General features: G+C 37.4%; 1 protein-coding gene across 10 annotated transcripts in view; it reads left to right on the top strand.

Annotated features, from left to right (window-relative positions):
• The window catches only part of ADD3 (adducin 3), a 138468-nt gene that overhangs the window by 69253 nt on the left and 54861 nt on the right, over positions 1 to 14354 (top strand). Inside the window, exons 1-2 of one of the 10 annotated variants that reach the window (XM_017887159.1) lie at positions 7880 to 7954; positions 9774 to 9831. The exons of 5 other annotated variants lie outside the window; for them this stretch is intronic. The gene's annotated coding sequence lies outside the window, so the exon portion shown is untranslated. Of the gene's footprint in view, positions 1 to 7265; positions 7375 to 7878; positions 7955 to 9773; positions 9832 to 11476; positions 11661 to 14354 lie in introns of those variants that run through there. 4 more of the 10 variants (XM_017887157.1, XM_017887155.1, XM_017887160.1 and 1 more) reach the window with 4 other exon arrangements.

The raw sequence follows: 14354 nt of genomic DNA, 5'->3' as shown, positions 1-14354 counted from the left end.
TTTGAGCCCGGGGAGGTTGTGGCTGCAGTGAGCCATGATCATGCCACTGTACCCAGCCTGGGCAACAGAGTGGGACCCTGTCTATAAAAAAAAAGTTGCCTGTATCTCAATATAACATGGTTAAATGCAGGCGTGATTACTGTTTAAAAGAACCTGGCAAGGAATCTTTAAATAATTTACATAAATAATCCTACCTTAATTTCTCCGTTTTAAAGGGTTTTTCCTCTCAGTTTGTGGTGATTGTATGTGCTATGAATGATCTGCATATTCTTCATAAAAATGGAAGATTTGTTATTTATTTGTACTTCGATGTGGAAGCATCTTAAACATTAACCCTGTGGCATTTTCTCATCAATAATAAGTTGATCAAATGAGTGACCCAGTCTCAGCAATTTAACATATCATCCCTTTCAGCTTTAAGTGTATGTTTAATCACCTTAGCCCATTTTTCAGTCCACAAAAGTAACCTTTCTCATGTATCAACAACTTTCTGGGCCAGTGAACCTTCGAACTTAAGTGTCTTACAAAACATAATGCTTATTAGTTGCGGTGTTTTTTTTTTCCCCCTTCCCATCCTTTCCCGTTAAATCTACCTTGTTTATATTTGATGTCTTTAAGGATTTGAGCCCATAGGGTATAGTATACTATAGTGCCACGTTGACCATGGAATTTGTTTACTGACCTTAGTATTAACCTAGAACATTCTTATGCCTCTTTTCATGGTGACGTGGTGTCAGATTACAGTTTGACTGGCTTTCAGGATAATTAGTCTTAACTATTTCTAAGTCATTGGTTAACTCAGTGTAAGAACAAGCATTGTTTAAAAAATAATATAAATGGCTTTTGAGTTTCTTTTCTTAGCATGCAAGTCAGAAGAGTAGAGTGAAAGCAAAAGCACATGACACAAAACTGTGGTTGGCCAATAGATTGTAGGCTTCCTGTAGCTTAAATTATACAAATCACTGTAAACTGTACCCAGTGGCAATTTTGATTTCCCTTTTGTGTTATTTGTAATCTGTGATACTTTTATTTAAAGTAAAGCTATGTGTTAAAAGTTTATTAAAACGTATATTGTCTCTCTTTAATCTTTCTCCTCTTCACCCCATATATACTCATTCCTTTTAGACCAAGCTCCAGGGTAACTTGCCCTATAACCTTTCAAATAGGCTCCTTTCTCTGAGTCTGTAGTATATCTATTACAAGTAATGACAGAGTGTGCTACAATTGTCTCTCCCTCTCCCCTGCCCCAACCCACTAAATTGCTAGTATTTTAGGGTCAGAGACAGTGTCTTATTCATTTCTTACATTTTCTACCATGCTACCTGTTCAATTGTAGCATGTAATAGTTGGGGAATGAATTGTTAGTAGAATAAATGTATTTAAGAAAAAAGTAGAAAAGAAATACTTGGTGAATTGATTTACCACCCTAGAATTTAAATATAAATTTTAAAAAATCTAAAATCAAAGTAGATCATGTGATCAGTACAGCTGTAGGTTGCAGAGAATAAATTGATACTCTATACTTCAGTAATGTTTGGGAGCAGTATGTATGATTCTATAAACTGAAATCCCTCTAAAATGTACAGAAGAGATACATTTACAGACTAGTTTTGTTTTTGTTTTCATTACACCTATCATGCTACTGAATATATAGCAAATCTATCAACCATGGAGTGGAAAAACACATTAAGATACTTTAAGGCAGGCAGAGTTATGCGGGGGTTGAAGGACAAAGATTTGGGGAAGGGGTGCAGATATCCTGTCTCTCGGCCTGTCTTGGAAAAAGCTTACTTATCATATCTGAGGAGCCTTAAAGCATTAATTTTTGAGGGTGGGATGTGGCTCTTGTCATATACAGGCAGCACAAGCTCTAGAGCTAGATCTCAGAGAGGCTGAGATTGTTAGTAGGCCTGCCTACACATCATGTGTTTTTTTTTGTTTTGTTTTTAGTTTTTTGTTGATTTTTTCTTTGAGGGGGAGTAGGGGCTGGGAGGAGCCAGCTTTGCCTCCTACCTATCCGACAGCAGTGTTTGAAGCTAAGTGCTTGAATTTGGTTTTGGAGGATAATTTTAGAAACGTCATTGATGAATACTTAAATTTCCCAAGTTTAAAAAAAATTGGGGAATGGCTTTTACTGGGTAAAGTATTTGAAACGTAAAACATTTTCCAAGTAAAGAGATGTCTCATAGTTGGAAAAGCAATTTAAAATGCCTACAGAGCCCCGGATCCTTGGATGGAACAGCTCAAAGCAAAAGTAACATTTTTAACAAATTGCAGGGGGGAGGGTTTCAGTCCAACAAAATAAAAAAGCTCTTTAGGTCTGCTGTAGAACATCGTACCTATAATCAACACTAATGTATACTTAAATTTAAGAGGGTAGATCTCATGTTATGTATTCTTACCACAGTTAAAAGTTATACTTCAAAGACTTAGAAAGTAAAAACAAATTGCATATGTCATGAATATTTTGTATATTGTGGCTATATTTCATTTTGTTTTACTTGTTTTCTATTCCGTTGTAGAACTTTTCCCAAAACAAATTATTCATGATTGCAGATTTTTTAAATTTAAGGCCCAAATAGATTTATTCTTCACTTTTTATTCTGTGCTTTTTTCTTTTTCATGTAGTCTGTGTCTTCAGGAGGTGTTAATAAAATGCATAGTTTTCGGAAGTATTATGCCATCAATAGAGTCAAAGCCATATTATGTCTTTCTACCTCTAGTTTGGCAACCTTGAAGATATAATACAACCTCACTAGTTTGGTTAATTTTTGTTTTAAATGGGGATCATGCCTAATCTTTAGACCTAATGACTTACTGAATTTCAACCTCAGCTTTAATAAGATGAACTTATCAATCATTGGTTATGTCATGTAGATTTTTATCCAGAAAAGGCCTATTTTGAACATTAACCATATTTCACTTATCCCCAACCTTGCCTTTTCTATAATTCTTCCTTTTTAAGTCTTGGATTACCTGTTTTAACAAATAACCATCTATCAAATATTAAATAGGCAAGGGACATTATTTATTTACCATGTATATTATTTATTTATTTATTTTTATTTTGAGACGGAGTCTCGCTCTGTCGCCAAGGCTGGATTGCAGTGGTGTGGTTTCAGCTCACTACAAGCTCCGCCTCCCAGGTTCACTCCATTCTCCTGCCTCAGCCTCCCGAGTAGCTGGGACTACAGGTGCCCGCCACTATGCCCAGCTAATTTTTTGGTATTTTTTTTAGTAGAGACAAGGTTTCACCGCGTTAGCCAGGATGATCTCGATCTCCTGACCTCGTGATCCGCCTGCCTTGGCCTCCCAAAGTGCTGGGATTACAGGCGTTAGCCACCGCGCCCGGCCCTAGTTTTCTTATCTGTAAAGGAGGCATCATAATAGTACTACCGATAGGGTTGCTGTGGAAGTTCATGGAATAAGTATGTAAAGTGCACTGCGTAGCAGTTTGAATTATTCCAGTGGCACTTTAACTGCTTAGCAGCATTTAGATCTCTGAGGACACAGAAGTTTGCACAGTTGGTTTTTAATCTTTTTAATATTTCATGCATTTTACTCTGATCATCTCCTTGCCCCTATTTTCTGTCATTTTGCTTTCCTTTTTGGAGAGTGTTCATCTTAGTTGTTTTGTTTTTAATCATAACTAAATGCCTGTTACTCAGGCATAACCATTCCGCACTTGTGGATGGTTTCAGTGGGCTAAGCTCTAAGCTCTGTGCTATCTGTTGGAATACAAAGGTGATCCCAGCTGAGTAGAGGAACCCATGGAAGCAGCCAGCTTCCCACCCCAGACTAACATGAATTTAAGTAACCTGATTTAAACAGTTTAGACCTTTTTTTTCTTAGCCAGTCTTGTAGTAGGTAGAGAGGTTACTTCACATAGACATTTCAAGCTAGACTGAATGTCCCACAGAGCTGAAGCTTGCCAAGCAAAGCTCATCTCTGTGGCTGTTTTAAGTCACTAATAGTTATACCACGTTTCTAGAAGTTGTTGTCACCATCAGCCAAAAATTAAACTCCTCTCCTCCCTTCTCCTTCTCCCCTCCCCTCCCGTCCCCCAACCCGATACATCCTTGACCAGATGATGTTTGTTCAAAAGGAAAAGCCCTATTTTTGGTTTTGTGCTTTAATTTTAGTCTACCACATGTTTGAGATGCCTAGTAGTTCCTTAACAAATCAAACTTTGTGGCCGGGCGCGGTGGCTCAAGCCTGTAATCCCAGCACTTTGGGAGGCCGAGACGGGCGGATCACGAGGTCAGGAGATCGAGACCATCCTGGCTAACATGGTGAAACCCCGTCTCTACTAAAAATACAAAAAACTAGCCGGGCGAGGTGGCGGGCGCCTGTAGGCCCAGCTACTCGGGAGGCTGAGGCAGGAGAATGGCGTGAACCCGGGAGGCGGAGCTTGCAGTGAGCTGAGATCCGGCCACTGCACTCCAGCCTGGGCGGCAGAGCGAGACTCCGTCTCAAAAAAAAAAAAAAAAAAAAAACTTTGTGACTTCAGGATTCATAGCACTTTAGTTGGAGACAGCTTCTCATTGTGCTGGTTTGATTTCTGGCACTTGAAACATCTCCATTTGGAAGCTTATGGAATGTTTCTTTTACTCCCCTATTTGGAGTAGACAGTTTGTCTTCTCTTCATTGATCAAGCCCTAGACCCTAGTGGTGCCCAGAGTGGGTGGCCTATCTATGTTGTATTTGAGAATGTACAGGTATTAGGAGTGCGTGAACTCTTGTTCAGCTGATGTTGATTGGAGGGCAAAAGGGGAAGGGGAAGGCCCTTAGGACAATGAATTCAGTCATGGAGCTACCTCATTTCCTCTTTTTTTTTTCTTAAACAAAGCTAAAATATGTTTTCAATTATTTTGTTTTTAAAATGCCATCTTTTTTCGCTGACTTTCATAACAATAATGGCAAGTCATGTATTGAAAATACAATATGAAAAAATGACGTTTTACACAATTTAAATCAAATATTTGAAATAAAATTGGAATTGGAGGACAGGGAGAGAAGGGGGATAGCACACTTCATGAGTTGCATACAAGCCCATACTTTAGTTGTTAAGCCTCTGGCACTCAGTATAGTATTTTTATTTAAAATCCACAAAACTGAGTTAGGGGGGAGGGAAGGAGAAATTTCATTGCTTGAAAGTTACCCTAGAAGATTGGATCTGTAAATTTACATGAATCCCTGAAACAGGCATGTATGTGAGTGCCAAATAGTATCAGGACTAACCAAGAAAAACTTGCTTTTCTGCATGACCGTGGTGAAAGCATTGGTTCCCAACAACTTTCACATTTATAAGGATTTTTTAAAGGGACTAACTACACATTGGGCAAGTAGCTGTGTAGTCCAGAGTATTGGCTGGATTTAACATAGAGCATGTGGATTCCTAAGAATGTCACACCTTGTCTGTGCCAATAAATCAGAGTGTCTATTCTTGATACTAAATCTGATATCATTGGCAGATTTTCTCCTTTATTGGAAGGGTAATATTCAGAAGGGACAATATTTTTTGTGTATTTTGCTCTGTGATTGGGGTGTTTGTGTGTGTGTGTGTGTGTGTGTGTGTGTGTGTGTGGTTTTTTGTTTTGTTTTGTTTTGTTTTGTTTTTTGCTATGAAATAATACTGGTAAGTCCCAAGAAAACTAGATCTGGATTTCATTTTGTCTCTTCAACTCTGTGTGATCTTGCGCACATTCCTGACATGTTACAAACAGCTTGTGTCTCTGAATGTGCAGTATCAATTTTCAGTGGTGAAAGCCCCGAAAGGAAACAGACTGATTCTTCCATGCACAAACAGCTGGGCAGTTGTGGATGGAATTAATTGCTGATATATATTGGCTGTGTTTTTCTTCTCTTGTCATTTCCTTTGCAGCTGTGAAAGTGAAGTTTGACTTGAAAACACATTCTGCCATTGCAAATCCAAAAAGTATCAAGACAGGATTCTTCTACTGTAATAACCAACTGGTAACTTTGAATTGTTAGTTTGAGGGGGAGATGAGGCAGAGCCAAGAGATGGCAGCAGGTGATTCATAATTACATTGATGGTTGAAAAAATAAATCAGGCAGTTGGACTATGAGAAGAGTATGTTGGAATGGTTAATTTGTCATGTGGCAAGAGTGACCTCATAATCCAACAAAGGCAAGATCAATCAACAGCTCCTCACTAGTGTCCTGAGAGAGGATGTTCTAAGCCATCTCTCAAAATATTGAAATGTTCAATACTCCAAACTGATTTATTGTTCCAATGTGAGAGAGTAGCTCTTGGCTAGAGTAACGTGACAACATGCATCATTAAAAATAATATTTTCCTGGTGTTCTCTCAAATCCTTTTCCATTGTTCATTTTAAATTCTATGTAAGCAATTATATAGTTTTTTCATGTGCTTCTTTTACTCAAACTTTAATTTTATGATTATAGGAATTCAATTAAAAATAACTCTTGGTTGTGTTTCTGAATATGCATATACAGAAAATAGTATTGGTTAAATCACTTTGAATAATTATCAGATGTTTGATAATAGTTTCAGTAACTGATAAATTATTTTAGATACTGTTGAAGATATTTATACAGTATTTATACATACTGTGGAAAACTTTTAAAATAAAATTCCTACAAAATTACTGAAAAGGGGTTGAGTATAAAAAAATATGGTATGCATAATAAATAATTTTCTTTTTTACATGTACATTTCAATATTCTACCAAAGCAACTCCATAAATGACATCTTATTTTGAAGGGACCTATTGCTAGTTGATAATAAAATGTTTTTATTATTTGTGCATTGTTAGGAGAACTAGAGCACTGGTGAGGAGAGAAAGAGGTAATTTGTGTTCATGTTCAGGACCTCTGGAAACTGGCTGAAGTAATGTTTTAGAATGAGCAAAGCTTCTGACACCTTGAGATATGTAAAAGCTGCTGTTGCTAAACTTAGAAGTTGGCATGGTTGGACTTCCTTTATAGTACTCCACTTCCATCTAACATTCTGTTGGTTGAACTGTGTGATCTGTCTTGCATTTTATTTTATCTTTACTTTCTTCACAAACAAGAAATGAGAATATATTTTACTTCAAGGCAGGAAAGCTGATCTTCAAACATGAACTCCCCCCAACTTTTTTAGGAGGACTAATCAATTAATTGTGACTCTGAGGCTCTGAAAATGTGTGACGATATTAATGTGCAGTTTGCTCTCACTGAAGTCGGCCTGGGTGTGTTGTTTCCCCCAGAGTGAGCTCCACCCTTGCTCTAACCACATTGACTGTGGATATCTTGCTCTTTAAAACAAAGTTCATTTTTAGGGCAATATTGCAACAGAATTGCCCCACAAAAACCAGCTTAAGAAATGTACAGCACTTCAGTTTTTTTGTAAGTAATGGATTGTCTATTGTAATACTGATTGCTCACAGCTTAAGGGGAAACACAGATAAGATAGATGGTTAAGCTTTGTGCCAGCTGCTAGTAACATGCAATATTCTTTGGGAGGAGCTTCTGGCTTTATCATTCAACTAAGGTTTTTTTCTTTTAGTTCACTTGTCTGCTTTTTTCCCCCTCTTAAACAGTTTACTGAATTGTTATTTTTAACGATTTTGGGGATGACATTTACTGTTCAAATGAAGGAAAATAGTATTCTCCCAAATGTGCTAGTTATTTAACTTAAAAATGCTTGAAGTGGTGTTTTATACTGAATTTATTGGACCCATTAATAGCATAATCTGTCAATACTGTGTTTCGAGACATCGTGACATGAACTTTGTAAGAGTGGGTTCATTGAATTAAAAAAAAAGGCAGCATCTAAAGAGCCTTTTATTTGTGTCATAATGATGCTTTGTCCTGTTGCTGTTGGGTATTTGTCAGAAGAGTTGGGGCAGGCTGCAGCCCAAAGTTCTGTTCCATGCCTCATCAGTTCCGTGCCTCTGTGTTCTTTCTAGAGTTTGTGACGTGAATGGTGAGTTGAACTATAGGAGAATTATTGTTGTTCATTGGGGTCCATGTTCAGCAGTTTTTTTCTTTGCAACTGGGGTCTGTCTGACCTTTTTTCCCCCTCACACACTGAATTTCTGTTTGTACCTGAGTTTTAAATGCCTTTGGAGTATTCAATTATTCACTGACTGAAGTGGGCATGTGGAGGGAGAGGCTGTGTTTTGTGTTATCTATATTCTCTGGTGTGTGGTCATGTGTACACTTTGGGTAGACACTCATTTGGTGCAAGCAAATTGAACAACTGCCTCCCTTGAAATCAAAGCTGAATGTTGAAAATGACTAATTTCTGTAAAGCTTGCAGAGGTGACATTGTGTCATACTTTTTGAACTAAGACTTCTTAGCATCTCCTTGCTTCAGCTTCCTCTTTTTTACTTGGTAGTAATCGGATTTAGCTGTCTTCTAATTTCATAAGGATGTAAGAATAAAGCACAGGTATGGTATCATAGCAAAAAGCACTAACCTGGGATTCAAGAGACTGATTTACCTCTTTGGACATTAGTTTCTTCACCTATACAATTAGGAATTTGGGTTAGCCTCTTGTAAGATCTTTTCTAGCTTTGAGTACTCTAATTTTCTTTGTAAAGACACATGACTATTCCAGAAATGCTAAAGGGAATATACTAGAATTGAGAGAAAAATGGTTGGATGTTAACTCAGTCATTCTTATAAATGACATGAAAACTAAAGCTTTACTGTAAGAAGTTGTGTCTGTCAGAAATTTTGAAATTTACTTTTTCATATCTGAGTAGTAGAACTAGCTATATAAAACATCTCATCAGCATTTTCAAGTTGAAATTAGGCTAACCTCCTGCCACAAGTGTTTTCGTGGACCTTTCCTTGAACATTGGCTATTTAGTGTACAGCTATTAGTTGTGTAGCCTTGGGTAAAAGTGGTTTTCAAACTTTTTTCAGTATATTTTACATCATGACCCAACCATGACACATACGAACCACTTTAAATCTCTGTAATAAATTTCTCTTACAACACAGAAAACAGTGTTTCATTTCAAAAAATATTGGTTACAATGTGTACTGTCCCTTTGAACTCTGGAGGAATACAGTTAAACTTCGACTTTCACAGTTGTGCTGCAGCAAAGCTTGCCAATGAATTTGCTGTTAAATATTGAAATTAGAAGATTTTTAAATAGATTTTTATTTGGAACTGTAATAGAAAATCTTAGTTAATATCTCCAGTAATACTCTTATCTTTTCCTAGGTACATAATATAAAGAAAATGGAATTTTTTTTTTTTTTTGAGACGGAGTCTCGCTCTGTCGCCCAGGCTGGAGTACAGTGGCTGGATCTCAGCTCACTGCAAGCTCTGCCTCCCGGGTTTACGCCATTCTCCCGCCTCAGCCTCCCGAGTAGCTGGGCCTACAGGCGCCCGCCACCTCGCCCGGCTAGTTTTTTTTATTTTTTAGTAGAGACGGGGTTTCACCATGTTAGCCAGGATGGTCTCGATCTCCTGACCTCGTGATCTGTCCGTCTCGGCCTCCCAAAGTGCTGGGATTACAGGCTTGAGCCACCGCGCCTGGCAAAAAATGGAATATTTTTTACCAAGCCCTGTGCATCTGCCCCCTCAGTCTACCTCTTGTTTACTCCAGTCTGCTATACAAGCTTTGTCTTATTTATGCATACCCTATTAGTGAGAACTAATACACATACCATGACATGAAAAGCATTGAGAAGGCTTTTCTAGAGAACTAGATATAATGTGTCATGTACATTAGATACAGAGTGTCAAATTACCATTGATAAACCCTGTCTTTATCTTCATCACCAGAGTTGTCTCCCAGAGCTCCACGGAATTTCCTTTCTCTGCTTTAATGTACTTTTAAAAGGTAATTTTACTAGAAAATGCATATGGTAAAAGATGAAATAATATAAGAGGGCATGTGACAAAATGTTTTCCCACCCTAATCTCAGCCCCACTCCCCAGAGGGGAATTTATTTTTCAAAAATATGTCGATGGGAGAGAGAGAGAGAGAGGAGTGTGTGTGTGTGTGTGTGTGTGTGTGTGTGTGTGTGTGTGTGAGAGTGATCTACCTGAACAGCTTTTTAATCCATATAAAATTGTACCATGCATACCATTATGTATTTACTTTTTTCTTTTCTTTTTTTTTTTTTTTTTGAGACAGAGTCTTGCTCTGTCGCCTAGGTTGCAGTGTAGTGGCATAATCTTGGCTCACTGCAACCTCTGCCTCCTGGGTTCAAACAATTCTCCTGCCTCAGCCTCCCGAGTAGCTGGGATTACAGCTTGGCTAATTTTTGTACTTTTAGTAGAGATGGGGTTTCACCACGTTGGCCTTGCTGGTCTTGAACTGGTCTCGGGACCTCAAGTGATCCCCCTGCCTCAGCCTCCCAAAGTGCTGGGATTGCAGGCGTGGGTCACTGCACCCAACCTACTTCATTCTTTTTAATGGCTTTACAGTACTTTCTTGTGTGGATGGATGTACTGTAACTCTTATTCCTCCTTCAATGGATATCTGGATCGTTTCCAAGTTTGTTCCCATCCCCTCTCCATCAGAGATACTTACGCTATTAGTCTTCTACCCCCGTTTTGGGACAGAACCCAGAACTTGGGTACTATAGAGAAGGTGTAATAGTGATGTGTGGAAATGGAAAATTCCCTCACCAACTTCTGTCTATCAGACTAGGGCTCCAAAAGTAGGCCGCACTATCCCAGGAATTCATGGTTGGGGGTGGGTAGGAACTGCCCTAGGAGGAAGTCATTTCTCAGCAGAATAGTGAAAGAACATTGGGTTCAAAGTCGGGTAACTTGGATGTGGGATTGGAGTGGGTCACCTGACCTCCTTGAATCCTCAGTTTTACCATCTATAAAATGTGAGGTTTGAAGTAGATGAGTTTTAATGTCCCTTCCAACTTCAATATTTATGTAGTATTTTTGTTGGAATATTGATTTAAACTGGATAACCCAAATTATATGAAGTTTCTCGTATTTAAATTAAAAACATCTTATATATGTATTGTGTGGTCTGTAATTTATTTGACCTTCCATATGGTCTAAGCCAGTTTAAAGTTTAAGAATGTAAAAAAGGAAAGTTGAATATCATTCTATATTTTATATAAACTATCCTTTTCTAAAAAGTCAATTTCAAAAGTATCAAACCCATTCCAGAATTAAAAGCAAATCCTTTTTATCAAGCTTGACTACTTGAGGAAGAAGATTGTGAGGTTATGTTTGTTTTTAAAATGGATCCTTATAATTTTCAGTGAGTCCGACCATTCAGAAGTAATCCTAGAGCTTTGAAACTTGGCTTCAGGTTTCTTGTTTAAACTGTTTGCACATTCTAGCCCTTTAATCCATCTCCTTGTTTCGTTAAACGCTAAAACTGACATTACTTAACTAAAGTTTTCAGATTTGATGCTGAGGAAGCTGCTTTAGAGGTGAAATATATCCTGCCAGCAAAGTTACAAAGTTACATGGCGAAGTTACAAAGTAACAAAAGCAGTCATTTTTGCTGCATCACACATGCGATGTTTACCATTGCCTAACATTGCCTTTTTCACAGTTTTAGTCTCATAATTGAATCAAATTATTCAATTTGGATATCTTTAGAACAGCTGTTCTAAAGATAAAATGATGTAAGAACTTCATTTGATTTGTGTAATTACAACTGGAAGATAAAGACATTTTCTTGGCTAGAAGGTAGGAGAGTTTGTATGTTTGTGTGGTGATTACCTTAGCTTCTTGGCAGACGGCTTAATATACCTTGAATATACTTTTCTATAATCTGAGGTTATTATTTATTATTCAAAAAATGCTAGATAATTATTAGTATTCCTTGTTAATTTTCATATACATTTTTTGACATACAGTTCCACTTAGCAAAATGTATCAAAGACCTTCTAGCAGCCAAGCACTGAATTAAATGCTGGGAATACCTGGGTAACTTGGACAGTCTTGCTTAGAATCCACTAAAATGACAACTGTTCCTGTTTCTTGCATTGTTGAAGCTTTCTAATATCCACTGGTGATTGGAACTTGACAAAAAAAAAATATTTAAATTCGAATCTGTGAAAACAGATGAAAAGTATGTTTTCAGTGTTTAAAAAGGAGATCTTAATGTCTTAGTACAGTGTCAGTTACTTTGGAGGCACTTCTCCACTTCTGTATGAGAGTCTGCTGGTGACATCAGTTTCTCACTAATTGAACTCTTAAATAATGCTGTGATGCTTGGACTAATTAATTGAGCCTAAATTTTTGTCGACTAAAACATATCTGATGTGTGAAATGTGAAAATCTGTTGCAATTATTGTGCTTCATATATTATGATTTTTTAACAATTGCTTATATGAAACCACGCTTGAAAATGGTCACATAGTGTTTTGAAGATACATCCTGATGGCTTCTTTGTCAGATTACCCCATCCATTGTGGCATGTATAACTAAGGAAATTCTTCATAGTTAGAAATATACAGGATGCTGCTGTCTACAGGATGTTGAACAAACATTGTCTAAAGCATTTGAAGTCGTTTTAGGAAAACAGTCCTATGGTAGCAAAATCAGTCAGATTGTAGTTTGAGCTGAAACAGACATTTTAAACTAGCGAGGGGGAAGTCTCTACACAGTCCCAGAAGGCACTGCTGTTTCTCCTTTGGAGCCCAGCATTTGGCTAGGGTCCTGTGACACACAGTGGGAATTCACTTCCTATCAGGAAATGCTGTTTTTCAATGTATTATCTCGTTGAGACAACCACAGTGAACAATAGGCTATTAACGTTTTAGAACAACAAGTGTCATGACTAAGCCAATATTTGCTTTGTTTTGAGTATCACTCTAAGAAAAAAAAAAAAAAAAGCTTTGGCCGAGCTTCAGAATACATTTACATTTGACCATCAGTAACTGTTGGGCATAAAAGTCATGACAGTTAAAAAGATCAGAAAAAAAAATTGCTTTAATAGTGGTGATGACCTTTTGCAGGCTTACTCTACACACTTCCTGTCCTTAGATGAGAATGAATTATTTTAAACATACCTTTTGGGTATGAAAAATGTCTATTTAAAGGCCTATTTTGAGTTTTGGAAGCCACAAATTCAAGTTCTCCTATAAAACATTAAACTGTCTTACGAGATAGCTTATTTGGTTTACTTCCCTCCACAATTATTAATAAACTAGAAAGTCCTTAAGGGCAGGAATCAGAGCTGTGCCTTATGTAGTCTTTACAACCTTTTCCTAACACCTGAATTAGGGTTTGCTGATTGATTGGATCAGTAGTTTCTTTGGTGTTTGAAGATAACGTTTTTGTATCATTATTTGTACCTGGACTCAAAACATGGCGGTAAATATATATTTTTAGAATTTGCTGTTTTATATATGTATTTACTTATTTTAAATATTTCCAGATACTGATAATGCTCTTCTTATACCTTCACACTTTTTTTGTGTAATTACTTTTCAGTCAGCTTAAGACATTTCATATTCAGGTCACAATATTCATTACCTTAACCATCTTGGATACTTGGCCAGTCTTATCAAACCATGAATAACCCAGTTTTCAAAGTTTGCTCTAGATTCCCTGCCCTGGTTTATTCTAAGACAAGTAGAGAATGGGGGTTTTATGAGTTAAGAGCCTTACTCACCTCACTGAGTTAATAAACCCTTATTGAGTAACTCTAAGTGGACAGTAAAGAAAGGAAAAAATGTTGACCCAGTTACTTGGAGCCGACAGACATACTCAAATAATTAAAAGACAGTACAGACTATGACAAAGTGCTTTGAGCACTAAGGTTGCAGGGAGAGCTAAGATGGAGGAACTTAGGAAAGTCACCATGGAAGGGGTTGGCTTTTGAATAAGAATTCAAAGTATGGGCAAATATTGGATGGATGGATGGATGGAGATGAGAGGGGAAAACAGTCCAAATGTGTAAGAAATATGGTGAGCAAAGCAACAATCAGGGGGATGGCTTTTATTAGGAAGAGTCATTTCCCTCTAAACCTAATAGGGATAGACTTTGAGGTCTTTCCTATCCTTTTTTCAGGGCCTGAATTTTAGAAGCCCCAGGCTGATAGCTCAGTATTTTTTTAAAGATGGGACTTCCTGGATGCTCTTTTATTTCCTTGGGGGAGGGTCTGAGGGAATGGTGGTTTTGGAAAACTATAGTAGTTGATTTTATGCTTCTTTGTTGCAACCAAGGATCCCAGAGTTGTAGTACTCTTACTACCTTTCAAAAGTTTAAAACAACACTTTCTAGCACTTTACAACTTGACAGAACCTTTCCTAGACAATAGAGATCAAAAGTAGACACAAAATATTTACCAAACTCTGGAGAGCTACTTAAGTTACTAAGCTCCATTCATAGATAGCTTTTTATTTGACAATAAAGTACTTGATGTGGGCTTT

This window comes from Rhinopithecus bieti, unplaced genomic scaffold, assembly GCF_001698545.2.
Source record: "Rhinopithecus bieti isolate Rb0 unplaced genomic scaffold, ASM169854v2 scaffold_13348, whole genome shotgun sequence".
NCBI lineage: Eukaryota > Metazoa > Chordata > Mammalia > Primates > Cercopithecidae > Rhinopithecus > Rhinopithecus bieti.
The sequence above is the reverse complement of the archived record's forward strand: the minus strand, read 5'-3'. Positions and strand labels throughout refer to the sequence as shown.